Source organism: Choloepus didactylus, chromosome 27, assembly GCF_015220235.1.
Source record: "Choloepus didactylus isolate mChoDid1 chromosome 27, mChoDid1.pri, whole genome shotgun sequence".
Taxonomy (NCBI): domain Eukaryota; kingdom Metazoa; phylum Chordata; class Mammalia; order Pilosa; family Megalonychidae; genus Choloepus; species Choloepus didactylus.
Window position 1 is genome coordinate 11,699,622 of NC_051333.1, and position 16,428 is coordinate 11,716,049.

Below are 16,428 nucleotides of genomic sequence, written 5' to 3' on the forward strand. Positions count from 1 at the left end.
ATATTTTAGCAATTTTGAGGGCTGTAAATTGGCATTTCATTATACTTTTTATATATATATATATATATGGAGAGAGAGAGATTGTTCACATGCCATACAACTATCCAAAGATCCAAAGTGTACACTCCATTGCCCATGTTCCATCATACAGCTGTGCATCCATCAATACAGTTAATTTTTTTTCAATTTTTAGAACATTTTCATTACTCCAGAAAAGAAATAAAGACACAAAAATGGAAACTCAAATCCTCCCATACCCCTAACCACACCCCCCTCCATTATTGATTCATAGTTTTGGTATAGTACATTTGTTACTGCTGATGAAAGAATGTTAAAATACTACTAACTGTAGTATATAGTTCACAATAGGTTTTTATTGTTTCCTATATCCCTCTCTATTCTTAACTTCTAGTTATAGTGTCATACATTTGTTCTAGTTCATGAGAGAGATTTCTAATATTTGTATAATCATGAACATTGTCCACCACAAGAGTCACTGTTTTATACATTCCCATCTTTTAACCTCCAGCTTTCTTTCTGGTGACATATGTAACTCTGAGCTTACCCTTTCCACTACCTTCACACACCTTTCAGCACTGTTAGTTATTCTCACAACATGCTACCATCACCTCTGTCCATTTTCAAATGTTGAAGTTCACCCTAGTTGAACATTCTGCTCATAATAAGCAACGACTCCCCATTCTTCAGCCTCATTCTATATTCTGGTAACTTATATTTCACATCTGTGAGTTTACATATTATAACTAGTTCATATCAGTGAGACCCTGCAATATTTGCCTTTCTGTGTCTATCTTATTTCACTCAATATAGTGCCCTCAAGGTTTCTTTATCAACTATTTTTTTAAAGACAATTTTGCTCACACACCGTACATTCCATCCTAAGTAAACAGTCGTTGGTTCCCTGTATAGTTAGGTATTTATGTATTTAGCACCATTGCCACAATCTATATGAGGACATCTCCATTTCTTCCACAAAGAAGGAGGAAGAGTCAAAGAAGGCAGAGAGACAAAAGAAAAAGAAAAGAGAGAGAGAGAGAAAAAAAAAAACAAACACAAAACTTGACAGCTAGAAAGCAACAAAAGGAAGGATAGCATTAACCTCAAGTAGAATACAGAGTCAGACAGCATTACCAATGCCAGGAGTCCTATACCCTCCCCCTATTCCCCACCCCCCATGTGCATTTAGCTTTGGTATATTGCCTTTGTTACATTAAAGGAAGCGTAATACAATGTTTCTGTTAATTATAGTGTCTAGTTTGCATTAATTATATTTTCCCCCAATCCCACCCTATTTTTAACACCTTGCAATGTTGACATTCATTTGTTCTATCTTATGTAAAACATATTTGTACCTTTTATTACAATTGTTGAGCACCCTAGGTTTCCCTGAGTTACACAGTTCCTGTCTTTATCCTTCATCTTTTGTTCTGGTGTCCCATATGGTCCCAACCTTCCTCTTTCAACCATACTCACAGTCATCTTTGTTCAGTGTACTTACATTGCTGTGCTGCTATCTCCCAAAATTGTTTTCCAAACCTCTCACTCCTATCTTTTCCTTTCTGTCTACAATGCTTCCTTTAGTGTTTCCTGTAGAGCAGGTATCTTGTTCACAAACGCTGTCATTGTCTGTTTGTCAGAGAGTATTTTAAGCTCTCCCTCATATTTGAAGGATAGTTTTGCCAGATATAGGATTCTTGGTTGGTGGTTTTTTTCTTTCAGTATCTTAAATATATCACCCCACTTCCTTCTTGCCTCCATGGTTTCTATTGATAAATCGACACATAGTCTTATCAAGCTTCCTTTGTATATGATGGATTGCTTCTCTCTTGCTGCTTCAGGATTCTCTCTTTATCTTTGATGTTTGATAATCTGATTATTAAGTGTCTTGCTGTAGGCCTATTCAGATCTATTCTGTTTGGGGTACACTGCACTTCTTGGATCCATAGTTTTATGTCTTTCATAAGACATGGGAAATTTTCATTGATTATTTCCTCTATTATTACTTCTGCCCCTTTTCCCTTCTCTTCTGCTTCTGGGACACAAAAGACATGTACATTCTTGCTTTTCATTTTGTCCTCAAGTTCCCAGAGACATTGCTCTTATTTTTCCATTCTTTTCTCTATCTGTTCATTTGTGTGTAGGCTTTTGGGTGTCTTGTTCTCCAGTTCTTGAGTGTTTTCTTCTGCCTCTTGAGATCTGTTGTTGTATGTTTCCATTGTGTCTTTCATCTCTTGTGTTGTGCCTTTCATTTCCATAGATTCTGCCAGTTGGTGTTTCAAACTTTTATTTTCTACCTTATGTACACCCAGTGTTTTCATTATATGGTTCATCTCTTTTGCCATATCTTCCCTAAACTTTTTGAATTGACTTATTATTAGTTGTTTCAATTCCTGTATCTCAGTTGAAGTGTAAGTTTATTCCTTTGACTGGGCCATAACTTCGTTTTTCTTAGTGTAGATTGTAGTTTCCTGTTGTCTAGGCATGGTTTCCTTGGTTGCCTCAATCAGGTTTTCCGAGACCAGAATGGGCTCAGGCCCCAGAAGGAAGAAATATTAGTATCCAGTTTCCCTAAGGGTGTGTCTTAGAAAATTGGTACACCCTCTGATGCCTCAGGTCACTGTGCTTTTCTGCCCAGCAAGTGGTGCCTGTCAGCCTGTAGTTCCAGACTGGTTTAAGGAAGTGTGTTCCATGGCTGTTTTCCCCCATGCTCTGGGGTCTGATTCTGAATGGAAGGCAAGTAGTAGAGCTGGGCCCCACCCCTTTCCTCTTAGGGAAGATAACCCCCCTAGGGAGAAGTCGTTAGCATTTGAATAGAGTCTGCCTGTGCTATCCCCACCCTTGTCTGGGTCAGAGTTCTAGGAACTGAAAATGGCTGAGGCTTTCTCCACTGAGCTGAAACAAGGTCAGTCATCACCCAAAGCCTCTGTCTGCTTGTTGGGGATTCGTAGCTCATAGTGAGCAGTCATGGCTTGTTAATTAAAACCCCAGTTGGAGCTCAGCTGAGCTATATTTGCTTGCTGGGAGAGAGCTTCTCTCTAGCACCATGAGGTTTTGCAGCTCGGGCCATGGGGGGAGGGGGCTCCCAGCTTGGATCTGCAGTTTTTACTTACAGATTTTATGCTGCAATCTTGGGCATTCCTCCCAATTCAGGCTGGTGTATGATGAGTAGATGGTTACGGTTGTCTCCCCACAGTATTCTGGATTATTTACTAGTTGTTCCTGGTTGTTTATTAATTGTTCCAGGGGGACTAACTAGCTTCCACTCCTCTCTATGCCACCATCTTAGATCCTGTTATTGATTTCTAACTTCATTCCATTGTGGTTGGAGAATATACATTGAATGGTTTCAATAATTTTGAATTTATTGAGACTTGTTTTGCGACCCAACATATGGTCTATCCTGGAGAATGATCCATGTGCATTCAAGAAGAATGTGTATTCTGTTTTTGTTAGGTGCAGTGTTCTATATATGTCTGTTAGGTCTAGTTGGTTTAGAGTATCATTTAAGTCTTGTACTTCCTTATTGATCTTCTGACTGGATGTTCTATCCATTAGAGAGTGGAGTGTTAAAGTCTCCTAGTATTGATAAAGGACTGTCAATTTCTCCCTTCAAATCTGTCAATATTTGCTTCATATATTTTGAATGTCTTCTATTAATAGAATATATATTTATAACTGCACATCTTCCTGTTGAATTGCCCCCTTTATCAGTATAGAGTGACAATTTTTGTCCTTCACGACTGTTTTTGACTTAAAGTCTATTTTGTCAGACATTAGTATAGACACTCCAGATCTCTTTTGGTTATTACTTGCATGGTATATATTTTTTCCATCCTTTCACTCTCAACCTACTTGTATCTTTGAAATGAAAATGAATCTTTTGCAGGACTTTATTTTGCCATTTTGCTATTGAGCCTTTGTGAGTCTTATACCATTTTGTATCTCATCTCCTTTGATGCCTACTTTTATATTTATTTGTTTTTTGTGTGTGTTGTACCATATTAAGTGCCTTCTCATTTATATCTGGAAATATATTTTCATCTATTTTTTTGTGGTTACCACTGGGTTAAAATTTAACATCTTACATATATAGCAATTATGTATTGTTTGATATGGTATCAGCTTAACTTCAATAGCATGCACAGATACTCTTCCTATACTCCTCTGTCTGTCCACCATTTCTTGTACATGCTAACTGTTCTAGTTTGCTAATGCTCCTGGAACGCAAAACACCAGAAATGGATTGGCTCTTATGAAAGCGGGTTTATTTGGTTACACGGTTACAGTCTTAAGGCCATAAAGTGTCCGAGGTAACACATCAGCAATCGGGTACCTTCACTGGAGGATGGCCAATGGTGTCCGGAAAACCTCTGTTAGCAGGGAATGCATGTGGCTGGCATCTGCTCCAAAGTTCTGATTTCAAAATGGCTTTCTTCCAGGACGTTCCTCTCTAGGCTGCAGTTCCTCAAAAATGTCACTCTTAGTTGTTCTTGGGGTATTTGTCCTCTCTTAGCTTCTCCAGAGCAAGAGTCTTCTTTCAACGGCTGTCTTCAAACTGTCCCTCATCTGCAACTCTTGTGCTTTCTTCAAAGTGTCCCTCTTGGCTGTAGCAAGCTCACTCCTTCTGTCTGATCTTATATAGTGCTCCAGTAATTCAATTCAGACCCACCCAATGGGCGGGCCAGCACCTCTGTGGAAATTATCCAGTCAGAGTCGTCACCCACAGTTGGGTGTGGCACATCTCCATGGAAACACTCAAAGAATTACAATCTAATTAACACTGATAGGTCTGCCCACACAAGATTACATCAAAGATAATGGCATTTGGGGGTCATAATACATTCAAACTGGCACACTAACATATATGTTTGTGCGTTGTATATCCAAAAACATAGATTTATCATTACTTTCTATGCATGTGCATTTTAATACCTGTAAGATGTAAGATGTAAGAAGTGGAGTTCCATAAGAAAACAATACAATATCATACTTTTGGCATTTATAATTACCCAAATGGTTACCTGTTTTCTTTTTTTCTCTTTTTTTCTTTTCTTTAATTAAATTCTGTTTTATTGAAATATATTCACATACCATACAGTCATCCATGGTGTACAATCAACTGTTCACAGTATGATCATAGTTATGCATTCATCACCACAATCTATTTCTGCACATTTTCCTTACATCAGAAAGAATCAGAGTAAGAATAAAAAATAAAAGTAAAAAAGAACACCCAAACCATCCCCCCATCCCACCCTAGTTTTCATTGAGCTTTTGTCCCCATTTTTCTACTCATCCATCCATACACTAGATAAAGGGACAGTAATCCACAAGGTTTTCACAATTACACTATCACTCCTTGTAATCTACATTGTTATACAATCATCTTCAGGAGTCCAGACTACTGGGTTGGAGTTTGGTAGTTTCAGGTATTTACTTCTAGCTATTCCAATACATTAAAACCTAAGAGGTGTTATCTATATAGTGCATAAGAATGTCCACCAGAGTGACCTCTCAACTCCATTTGACATCTCTCAGCCACTGAAACTATTTCATCTCATTTTGCATCCCTTTTGGTCAAGAAGATACTCTCAATCCCATGATGCCGGGTCCAGATTCATCCCTGGGAATCATATCCTGCGTTGCCAGGGAGATTTACACCCCTGGGAGTAGGGTCCCACATAGGGGGGAGGGCAGTGAGTTCACCTGCCAGGGTGGCTCAGTTAGAGAAAGAGAGGGCCACATCTGAGCAACAAAGAGGTACTCAGGGGGAGACTCTTAGGCACAATTATACACAAATTTAGCCTCTCCTTTGCAGTAACAAGCTTCATAAGGGCAAGTCCCATGATAGAGGGCTCCATACATAAAACTGCCAGTCCTATGGTTTGTGACAGTATCAACATCAGTCCAGGTGAGGAAGTCCAATACTTCCACACTTCTCCCAGCTCCTCTGCGGGGGGTGGGGGGGACTGTAAATATATTTTTTATTCTCTGCCCAAATTACTTTGGGATGTGTCACTATTTCACTCTAACCTATACTAACCTACCATATCTCACTTCCTATTCAAAGTTCCATGTAATTGTGGTGTTTGAACAAACCGACTATAGAGTTATACTGTTTAGAAAATATAGATCCTGCACCAAATAGACATCTCTTCCCTTGGTCTCACATGGAAGTTGAAGTTTTAAAACAGAGTCAGTTTCGACCTTTACCCTTTGGCCCAGTTTGCCCTAGTCTTAACCAGATCTGCTTCATTCATATCACTAATTAAAGTCTGGGCTCTTTTTCAGCTTTTTTTTTTTTTTTAACAGTTGCTGTATGCACAAATACTGATATTCATATCTGCTGAGCTCTAGCTCTGAGTGTGAAGTGTAACACAGATACCCATTGTTCCAGAGACCAATCAGGTTATACAGTAAGGGATCAGCATCTCAAAGTTTGGAGATAGGTATTACAATTCAGGAATAGAGTTGACTGCTGTAAGAGCTTACAATCTAGGGACCATTGCAATACTCATTTCCACGTTAGGCTGTGTTCTAAGATTCAATTCTGAGTTTACACATTGTAGTTAGTCCATATTGGTGAGGCATTATAGTGTTTCCCTTTATTTCTGGTATACTTCTTTCAAATACTGTGTACAGGATCCATTCACCCTGTTGCATGTCTCACAGCTTCACTCCTCATAGTTGCTCAATATGCCATTGTATGCATACGCCACAGTTCACCATTCTGTTCCTCAGTCTAGGTACCCTTAGGTCACCTCCACCCATGGCAAATTGCCGAGGGCCAGCCTCAGCAACGGTCAGGGTCCTGATGGGGGGCTGGAGTCGGCGAAGGAAGGAGACACCTTGTTGTGTCCGGGTACGAAGATGGAATCTTTGACCAAGCAGAGCATCAGAGCTTTATGTTTATAATTTTCTGTAACATACGCATTAGCATTCAGGCATGCAATACTAAAATAGTTTGGCTAAATTTCAGACAATATTTATTCTTACACAGTGATCAATGGGCTAGCAGGGACAGACTCCCTGGAGCACAGCAAGGCACAGTGTTCCGGCACAGGCATAAGAGTTCCTATTATTCAGTACCAAGCAATTTATAACTCTTTTTTGTGTTCATGTTTTTGAATCTGTTAATCATTACCTTTTTGTTTCTTCTAGCTAACTCTTTCAAAGCTTGGGAAGGGGGATTTTTGCCTAGTTGACAGGTGGCCAGTGGGAGTGAGCAGAAAGGGTGACCTAATGTTTTCTAAGAAAGGAGCAGGCATTGTCACTTATGCTGAAGCTAATGCAGGGTAAGCCGTTGGCTCATTAATGTAGCTAGGTGTGGGAGCATTCCACCACCACAGAGCCCAAATGAGAAAAAGAGGCAGTATGAATATAAGAAACAACATAAGAAACATATAAGAAACAGCAGCAAGAAACAAATTCCTTTTAGGCAGGAGTCATAGGCGCTACTCGATGCTCCGCCTTGCGGAACAGTCACTGCGACATGTACTGAAGGCCCAGGGACTGTGCCACTAGGCCGACTGCCGGGTGCTGAATTGGCTGCCCACAGCAAATCATGAATACTGCCTCTGTGAACACAAGTGTGCAAATGTCCATTCATGTCTCTGCTCTCAGATCTTCCAATGACACACCCTATAATGAGGTTGCAGGACTTCATGGCCCCCACATACTTAGCTTTTTGTGGAACCACCACACTGACCTTCAGAAAGGCTACACCATTCTACCTGCTCATCAACAGTGGATAGGTACATCCCTCTCACCCCAAATGGTTACCTTTTCCACAGGTCTTTATTTCTTTATGCTGCTTTGAACTACTATGTAGTGTTCTTTCCTTTCAGTTTGAAGAACTCCTTTTAGCATTTATTGTAGGGCAGGTCCAGTGGTGATGAACTCCCTCAACTTGTGTTTATCTGAGAATGTCTTACTCCCCCCCCCCCCCCATTTTTGAAAAAGAATCTCACTGGATATAAAATTCTTGGTTGGCAGTTATTTTGTTTCAGCATTTGAAGTATTTCAGATGCCTTCTTGCCTTCTTGCCTCTGTAGTTTCTGATGAGAAATCAGCACTCAATTTATTTGGGGCTCCCTTGTATGTAACATGTTGCTTTTACTCTTGCAGCTTTCAGAACCCTCTCCTTGTCTTTTACATTTGATAGTGAAATCAGTATACAACAGGGTATATTTTTCTTCATGTTTATCCTGTTTGGTATTTTCTGAGCTCCTTGAATATGCATATTCTTGTATTTTGCTAAGTTTGGGAAGTTCTCTGTCATTATTTGTTTGAATATTTCTTCTTCCCTTTTATCTCTTTCTTCTCCTTCCAGGACTCCCATAATGCATATATTGGTGTGCTTGATGGTGTCTCAGAGGTGTCTTGGGCTATTTTCATTTTTAATATTTCTTTTTTCCTTCTGCTACTCAGCCTGACTCATTTCAAGTGTCTTGTTTTCAAGTTCACTAATTCTTTCTTCTGCCAGCTCCAGTTGTCTCTTGAAACCCTTCTGGACAGTGTTCATTTTAGCTGTTGTGTTCTTCAACTCCACTAGTTTTGTTTGGTTCCTTTTTAAAATTTCTACCTCTTTACTTGGAGTCTCATATGGCTCATTCTTTCCCCCCTGATATCCTTTACTTCTTTTTCTGTACACTCCTTTATCTCCTTGAGCATTTTTAAGATCATTTTTAAAAGGCTGTTTTCAGTATGTTCATGTTCTCATGTTCTTTGTTGGTGTTTTCTGTATTTTTATCCTTTTCCTTTCGATGGGCCATCATTTCCTGTTTCTTTGTCTTGTACTCTTTTGTTACACACTGTAGATTTTAATATTTTAAAATGTTAACTCTGGGATTTATTCCCTGAGATGTCTGTTTCTTGGTTTTGTAACCAGTTGGGGATGAGACAGAGATATTCCTGGGCTTCAGCCCTCCAATCTGGAAGGTCTGCGCAATGCAAATGCAGCTTTTCTGTCTTTCAGGGGCTCTGTCTTGTCCTGGTCTTTTGCTTGTTAGTTTTTTTGGAGTTCCCGTTTACAGGAGTTTGGGTTTCCCCTCTTTATTTCTGAGGAGACAAACCTTGCTCTCCGGAGTGTTTGAAGCTGGCTGGCTTTTGTTGCACTCTGTCCACCTCTATAGTTTTTACACTTCTTTCATTGGCTTGAGCTGCTTTTGCCTGGAAGGACAATTCTTGGAAATGCCTCACTCTGGAGAGAACTTTCCCAGTCAGTTGTTTGCAGTCAAAACAGGGCCAGAGACCCAAAAGCAGGCACAGACTGGCTCCAGAGTGCCCCAGAGAGGGGATCAGGAAGGGCTCCGAAAGCTTCTCCAATGGCTCCCCAAAGCTGAGCTTTCCTAGCCTGTACAGCAAATGCAGCCCTTCAATTAACTGTCCCCAAAGCCCTGGGGAAGCGCTGCATCTTTAAATGTCCACAGCCTCCACTCCTGCCCAGGGAGGGTTGATAGAATAGTTGCCCTCAGAGCCAGGCCCCCAGTGATCCCAATCAAAAGCCATGATCAGTGATTGGCCATGCCCTGTTCTTGGTGAAGAGTATTTTCACGTCCCTTTCTGTCACCTATAAGCTAGCCACGAACTGTACCTCATGGCTGCTTGCTGCCATTACAAGAGAATGCTATGAACAATGGTAAGTAAATCTTTATAACCTCGGATTTGGCAGTGGATTCCTAATCCTGGATATGACACCAAAACATGAGCAAGAAAAGAAAAAGTATATTAATTAACTTCATCAAAATTAAAACCTTTTGTTCATCAAAGGACATTAAAAGAAAATTAAAAGACAATCTACAGAATAGGAGAAAGTAGTTGCAAATAATGTAAGTGTTTAATAGCTATAATATATAAAGAACCCCTACAACTCAACAACAAAAAGACAAACAACCCAATTTAAAAATGGGGAAAAGAGCAAACATTTCTCCAAAGAATATATGCAAATGGCTAATAAGCACATGAAAAGGGACACAATGTCGTGAGTCATTGGGGAAATGCAAACCAACACCACAATGATACCACACTAATGCAAGATATTAATAATATGGTGGTATATTGGAGCACTATATTTTATGAATGATTTTTCTGTAAACTTTATGTCTTCTCTAATAAAAAAATGATCTTACCAATGATGAGCATTCTCTGAATCCCTTAAATGGCATTTGGTTTCTCAGAGCTTTACATTTGCAACTCAAATCAATGTCCAGTCACTGCAAAGCAGCAGGGTAAGAAGTGTTTTTCTTCCTTCACTTTTTGATTACAGAGTATATCAAACATATACAGAAGTAGACAAAGTATTATAATGAACCCCCATATAATCATCACCCAGCCTAACAACTACAAACTCATTGCTAATCTTATTTCATCTATTTCTTCATCCACTGCCCTGCTCCTTTATTATTGTGAAGCAAATGACATAGTTTTGTCCATAAGTATTTCAAATGTCTTCCTAAAAGATAAATACTTTTTAAACGGTTTGAATTTCTTAGGATTTTTATTAGGAAAATATTTTTAAAGCTGAATTTGTTTATGGTGGCATCACATATTCATCTGTAACTTTGTCATGTAATTTGGTGGAAATCATTTCATTAATAAATTTTAAATTGAAAAATAACCACACTGAGATAATCACTTCACATCCACTAGGTTGGCTAAAATTACGAAACAAAATGGAAGATAAGTGTTGACAAGGATATGGAGAAAGTGAAACTCTCATTCATTGTTGGCGGGAATGTAAAATAGTGTAGCTACTGTAGCCAAACCATTGGTGGTTCCTCAGACATAGAACTTAAACATATTACCCACCAATCCCACTTCTAGGTATATACTCAAAAGAATTGAAATCAAGGACTCCAACAGATACTTGTAAACCAGTGTTCATGATGGCATTATTCACAATAGCCAAAAGGTAAAAACCACCCAAGTGTCCATGAAAAGATGAATGGATAAACAAAATGTGGTATGTATGTATATACATATATACACACACATATATATATTCTATTATATATATATACAACAGAATATTATTTAGCTATAAAAAGAAATGAAGTTCTGATACATGCTACAACATAAATGAACCTTAAAAACATTTTGCTAAGAGAAATAAGCCAGACACAGAATGTTAAATTTTGTATGATTTCATTTACATAAAAGATATAGAATAGACAAATTCATAGAGACAGTAGAATAGTGGTTACCAGGGAGTAAAGGGAGAGGGAATACATTTGCAACTAAAATCAGTGTCCAGTCTGGTTACAGTTCCTGTTTGGGATAATGAAAATTTCCTGGAAGTCAATAGTGGTGATGATTGCACAACATTATGAATGTACTTAATGCCACTGAATTGTGCACTTAAAATGGTAAATTTTATGTTAGGTATATTTTACAATGAAAATGCCAAAAAATAGTAACGCATTCCGGAATGGTAAAAGCCCTGCTGTCACCCAAAGCATCATGATGTTACCCCTCCCCATCAAATGTCAGAGTCCTTGCTTTTATTTAAATTTTTACTACTTAAGTGTGTACCCTAAATACTAAAGTTTAATTTTGCCAGTCCTATATACTTTGTATAAATGTAATCATACTGTATTTGCTGGGTTTTTTGTCAAGCTGTTTTGCGCAGCATCATGTTTGTGAGATTTAACAATGGTGTTCCGTATAGCTGGTTTGTTCAATGTCCTTAATGTGTATTGTTCTGTTGTATGAATATGCCCCCAAACTTTATTCATTCTATCATTGATAGACACTTGGAGTATTTCCAGCATATTGTTACTATGAATGATACTGCTCAGATCATTCTTAAACATGTTTCTTGGTACATGTGTGCACACATTGCTTCTGTTTGTATATGTTGAAAATATTTCAAGTGTCATAAGAAATGCTTTTCAAATTTGGCTTTACAATCCACCAACACTGGATTTTTAACTTATATCATGAGGTAGAGATCAATTTCAGGTTTTTTCTTCAGTACCTAATTTAACTCAGCACCAGATATGGAATATCTGTCATATTTCCACGAATCTGCAGTGACACATTTGTTGCAAATATAAAGTCAAGATAAAAGCGTACATAGAAAATTAGAAGGATCTACATGTAAATTATTTAAATTAATCAGTCAAATTAGGAAGATTAAAGTATAAAAGGGGAAGTGCAATGTTTCGTAGTAGTAATGGTTAGATTGTGCATTATTGTCATGTTCCCAATCTCAGAGGAAGTGTTTTTCAATAATTCACTATGGCTTTAGATGTTGGTTGTAATTTTGTAGACCTTTTCTATTGCTAGCTTCCTAAATTTTCTTATCATGTGATGGATGAGGAATTTGCCAAACTTTTTTTTTTTTTTTTTGCATTCCTGATAAAACTCAATTGTCATAATGTATTATCCTTTTATATGTTGTTGGACATACTATGGCAACACTTTTTTTTAGGATTTTCCCATGCATATTTATGAGGAGATGAGCCTATCATTTTCCTTTCTAATAAAGCCTCTGTCAGATTTTGGTAAAAACATTATGGTGACCTTGAAATATTAGTTTGAAATGTTTCCTATTTTGTTACCTGCAGAAAAAATTTTTTCAGACAGGGCATGGTTTCTTTAAATATTTGGTAGAAGTCACTGGTGACACACTCTGAGATTAGAAAATTTCTTTAGTGAAGTTTTAAATAACAAATTCAACTTTTCAGTACTTCTAGATCTATTCTGATTTTCTATTACTTCTTGTGTGAATTTTTGGTAAATGTTATGTTTGCTAAATTCTCTAAAAATTTATTCATTTCATAAAAATTTTTAATTTCATTGGCATTAAGTTCCACATACTATCCCCTTAGTCCAGAAAATGTATAGTGATGTTTCCATTTTCATCTTTCCTTGATTTCTAACCATTTAAATAAATCGATCTTAACCTGGCTTTCTCAATTTTATTGTTCTCATTTCAAAAATAACCTCTTAAATCCTCTTGTATTATGTTTCTTTCCTATTTAGTTTATCTCTTCTCATCTTTATTTACATTTGGAGGAGAGGGAATTTTCTGTAATTTTTCTAACTTTTTGAGATGGATGCTTCGCTTCTTAATTTCCAGCCTTTATTTTTTATTCTCATGTATGTGTTTAAGGTTTTTAATTTCCCTTGAAACATTGGTGCATCCTATGACTTGGTAGGAGATATCTTAATTATCGTTTAGCTAAAAATATATTCCGGATTCTAATGCAGTATTTCTTTGAACCATGGGTTGAGAGTGGTTTGATTAATTTCCAAACAATGTATAACGTGGGGTCCAGTTAGGAGATAAAAACTACATCAGTTATTTGAAATGAGAGAATTAATATATCTACAGAGTTGGTAACTTGATCACTCAAAGGACCAAAAGGGAACTCTATGGTATCATGGGGGTAGTAACTACCCAGAGAGCAACTACCCAGAGAAGCAGCAACTACCCAGAGAGCTGGAGAAACATAGGGAATAAGTGGGATCATTAAATCTTAGAAGCTTGGAAAAAGGTCCTTCTGTCCTGAAACGCAGACCTCTGAGGAGGGACATTGTTCAGCTAGTTCCAGTATCTCTGAGCTCAGGCAGGATCCTGCAGTTCTATGACAGACATCTGAGGAGTAGCCTCTGGGATGTTGTTTGATGATATCTCTGAGGAGCCATGATGAAATGGATTCTTTGAGTGTTGAAAAAAACTGCAAACTAGATTCAGTGGCTGCTCCAAGAAGTAAATGTTACCACCTGGAAGTGCATAGGAAGTAGAGCAAGTCTTTTCTTCCTCCTCCAGCTTTGCATTCTCCCTCTAATGCCACCTATTGGCAGAGACTAACATAAAACCAGATGAAGAAACAAAGATTTCAGCCTCACAAAGCAGAGTTCAGAAGGGTGGATTTGGAGCTAAGAGACAATCATTTATTGACTGCACATGTGGGAATTATTTAGCTATCTTTTTGTTATTGGTTTCTGGTGAATTTCATTTTATTCAGAACACATACTCAGTATTAAGTCAATGTTTTGAAATTTATTGTTATTGCTTTATGGTCCACCATATGGTCCATTTTTGTTAATGTTTTACGTGTGCTTGAAAAGATGTGCACATTGTTTCCCTTTATAATGTTTTTCTCTTTTTACTCCCTTCTCTTGTCTCATCTTTGCAGTATAGATTTTGAAATTCTCTTTTCTTCTTTCTTACACACACACACACACACACACACACACACACACACGCATGCATGCATATATGTTGTTGGTTTGGTTGAGTTTTTTTCTGGTCATGTTTGAAAGAAAAAAAGACCGGGGAGGAGGCGGCCGAGCTTGACTATATAGCTTGCATTATAGAATTAATTCATACTGCTAATGATTTCCCAAATAATAAAGGGCAGCCTCGCTGGAAGCGGTACCTTGCAAGGGATTCGGGGGATTGTAGTCCAGTAGGTCAGAGACTTGGGCTCCGGTAAATGCGCCTTTAATGCACGGTATGCTGTCGAAAACAGAGAAGTATATGTTTGAGCTCTGTGTGTTTGGAAGCATTCCTGCCTCCAGGAAATCGGAGTTACGGAATTTGTTTCAGTCCTGAACGCTGTGAAATAGAATTCAGGAAGTCGACGATGTGGTCTGGGAATTCTGGGAAGTGTAGTTCAGGAGCCTTGTGTAGGGGGAGAACTTCCGCTACGGGGTGGGGCGAGGCTGGGTCCCTGTTCCCGTCGGGAATTCTGGGAAGCGTAGTCCAGGAGCCCTGGGAAGGCAGAGTGACTTCCGCTCCAGATACGTGAGGCCGCGGCCTTTATTCCTCTCAGCAAGGTGAGCTCTCCGCTCCCCTGGTCCCTCTCCCAGCGCCCCACTGACATTCTTCTCTTTGTTGTGGGCCAGTAGCAACCAGACCCTTGACTTTGCAGAAGAGAATCCGCAGCCAAGGACGAAGGGCGGGGTTTGTGTTCCCTTTGAATGAGTTTCCTCGAGTGTGGGACCGTTCGCTCATCCCTGGTTTAGGGCGGGAGCCGGGGGTGTACATCGCCGGGTTGAGTTCTCCTGGGTTCTCTGCTTCCCTAACCTTTTTCCCGACCGCCAGCCTGCTCTGCCGCTTCCTAGCAGTATAATATTCGGCGAATACCTCCATCTCTCTGTCTCTGTTTTTTCTTCTTTAAAAAGGGTCTAGTACTACCTAATAGTATTTTGGGAGTTAAGTAAGAAATGTACAAGTAAAAGGCTTAGAACAGAGCCTGGCATGGAGTACAAAATAGGTCTCTTGTTAAAAGTACTTTTTAATTTCCTGAGAAGCGCCCAATTTCCTGAAATCTGTTGTGAACCCGGTATGGGGTCCGACTTCCAGCTCCAGTGTCCCTGGCCCTTCTCCCCTTCTCTGATCCCTAAGGGAAGCGGGGCTGTACCCAGATTCCTAATTTTTTTTTTATTTTTTATTTTTTATTTTTATTTTTTTAAGGAGCGTATCACTCCAGGCTGTTTTCTGGGGATGTTCACTGTAATTTATGTGGGAGTTTTGATGAAGTTGAGATGATTTCTCTCAGCCTCCTTTCCTTCCCCCGCCTTTGACTACGTGTAAAAGGCTGCAGGGAAGAGGAGGAGGAAGTGCTCCTTGATTCTCACCTGAAGGAGACTCAGCATCCTTCTTCCTCCTAGGTCATCCCTCTTCTCAGGGGAGAAGATATTTCTTTCATTCCTTGGCAAATTCTTCCGCTGAGGAGATGCACCTATACTTGTTGAATAAATGCAGGAATGCATGGCAGAAGTCCTTGGGCATGAGTAACAAGGATAATGTTTAAGCATTTACTGCTAAATACTATTCTAACGGTTTTGTATGAGTTAAAATATTTAACCTCACAAGTTCCTATTGGGGGGGAGGTCCTGTTATTATTCTCATTTTAAAGATGAGGAACCAGATGTGTCCAATGTCATATAACTGACGTTTAGCTTGGATTTGAATTTAGGTGGTCTCAATCCATTGCCGTAGTTCTTAAAGTGTTTGGTATCAGGTTGGGAAGGCAGGTTTGGATTTTTGTAGAGGACTATGGAAGCTATTTAATGAGCTTTGAGTTTTTGATAAGACTTTTTTAATCATCTGCAATTATTTAATTGTATTTATTTGAAATAATATTTATAGTTCATATTCTGATTATAAAAAGAATTATTGCATATGTAGAGAATTAAGAAAATATAGAATGTATAAAGAAAAACAATTTATCCATAACCCCAGGATGTGGATATTTTAATGTTTTTCTCCTCAATAGTTTTTTTGTTTTTTTGTTTTTTTTACCTATGGTTTACAAAATAGGTATTACAGGTTTTATTTTCCTCAAAGTTTTTACTCTGGAAATTTATAAACATAGCCAAGTATAAGAAGAATAGAATAATGAACCCCAACTTCAGCCCTTGTCAATATTTGCCAGGGGTTATATCAAC

At 38.6% G+C, this 16,428-nt stretch overlaps 1 protein-coding gene across 1 annotated transcript in view; it reads left to right on the forward strand.

The window, feature by feature from the left end:
* The first annotated feature begins 14,763 nt into the window (after window positions 1-14,763).
* Window positions 14,764-16,428, forward strand: part of ZNF112 (zinc finger protein 112) — a 64,822-nt gene continuing 63,157 nt past the window's right edge. The window contains exon 1 of the mRNA XM_037819372.1: window positions 14,764-14,811. The gene's annotated coding sequence lies outside the window, so the exon portion shown is untranslated. The remainder of the gene's footprint in view (window positions 14,812-16,428) is intronic.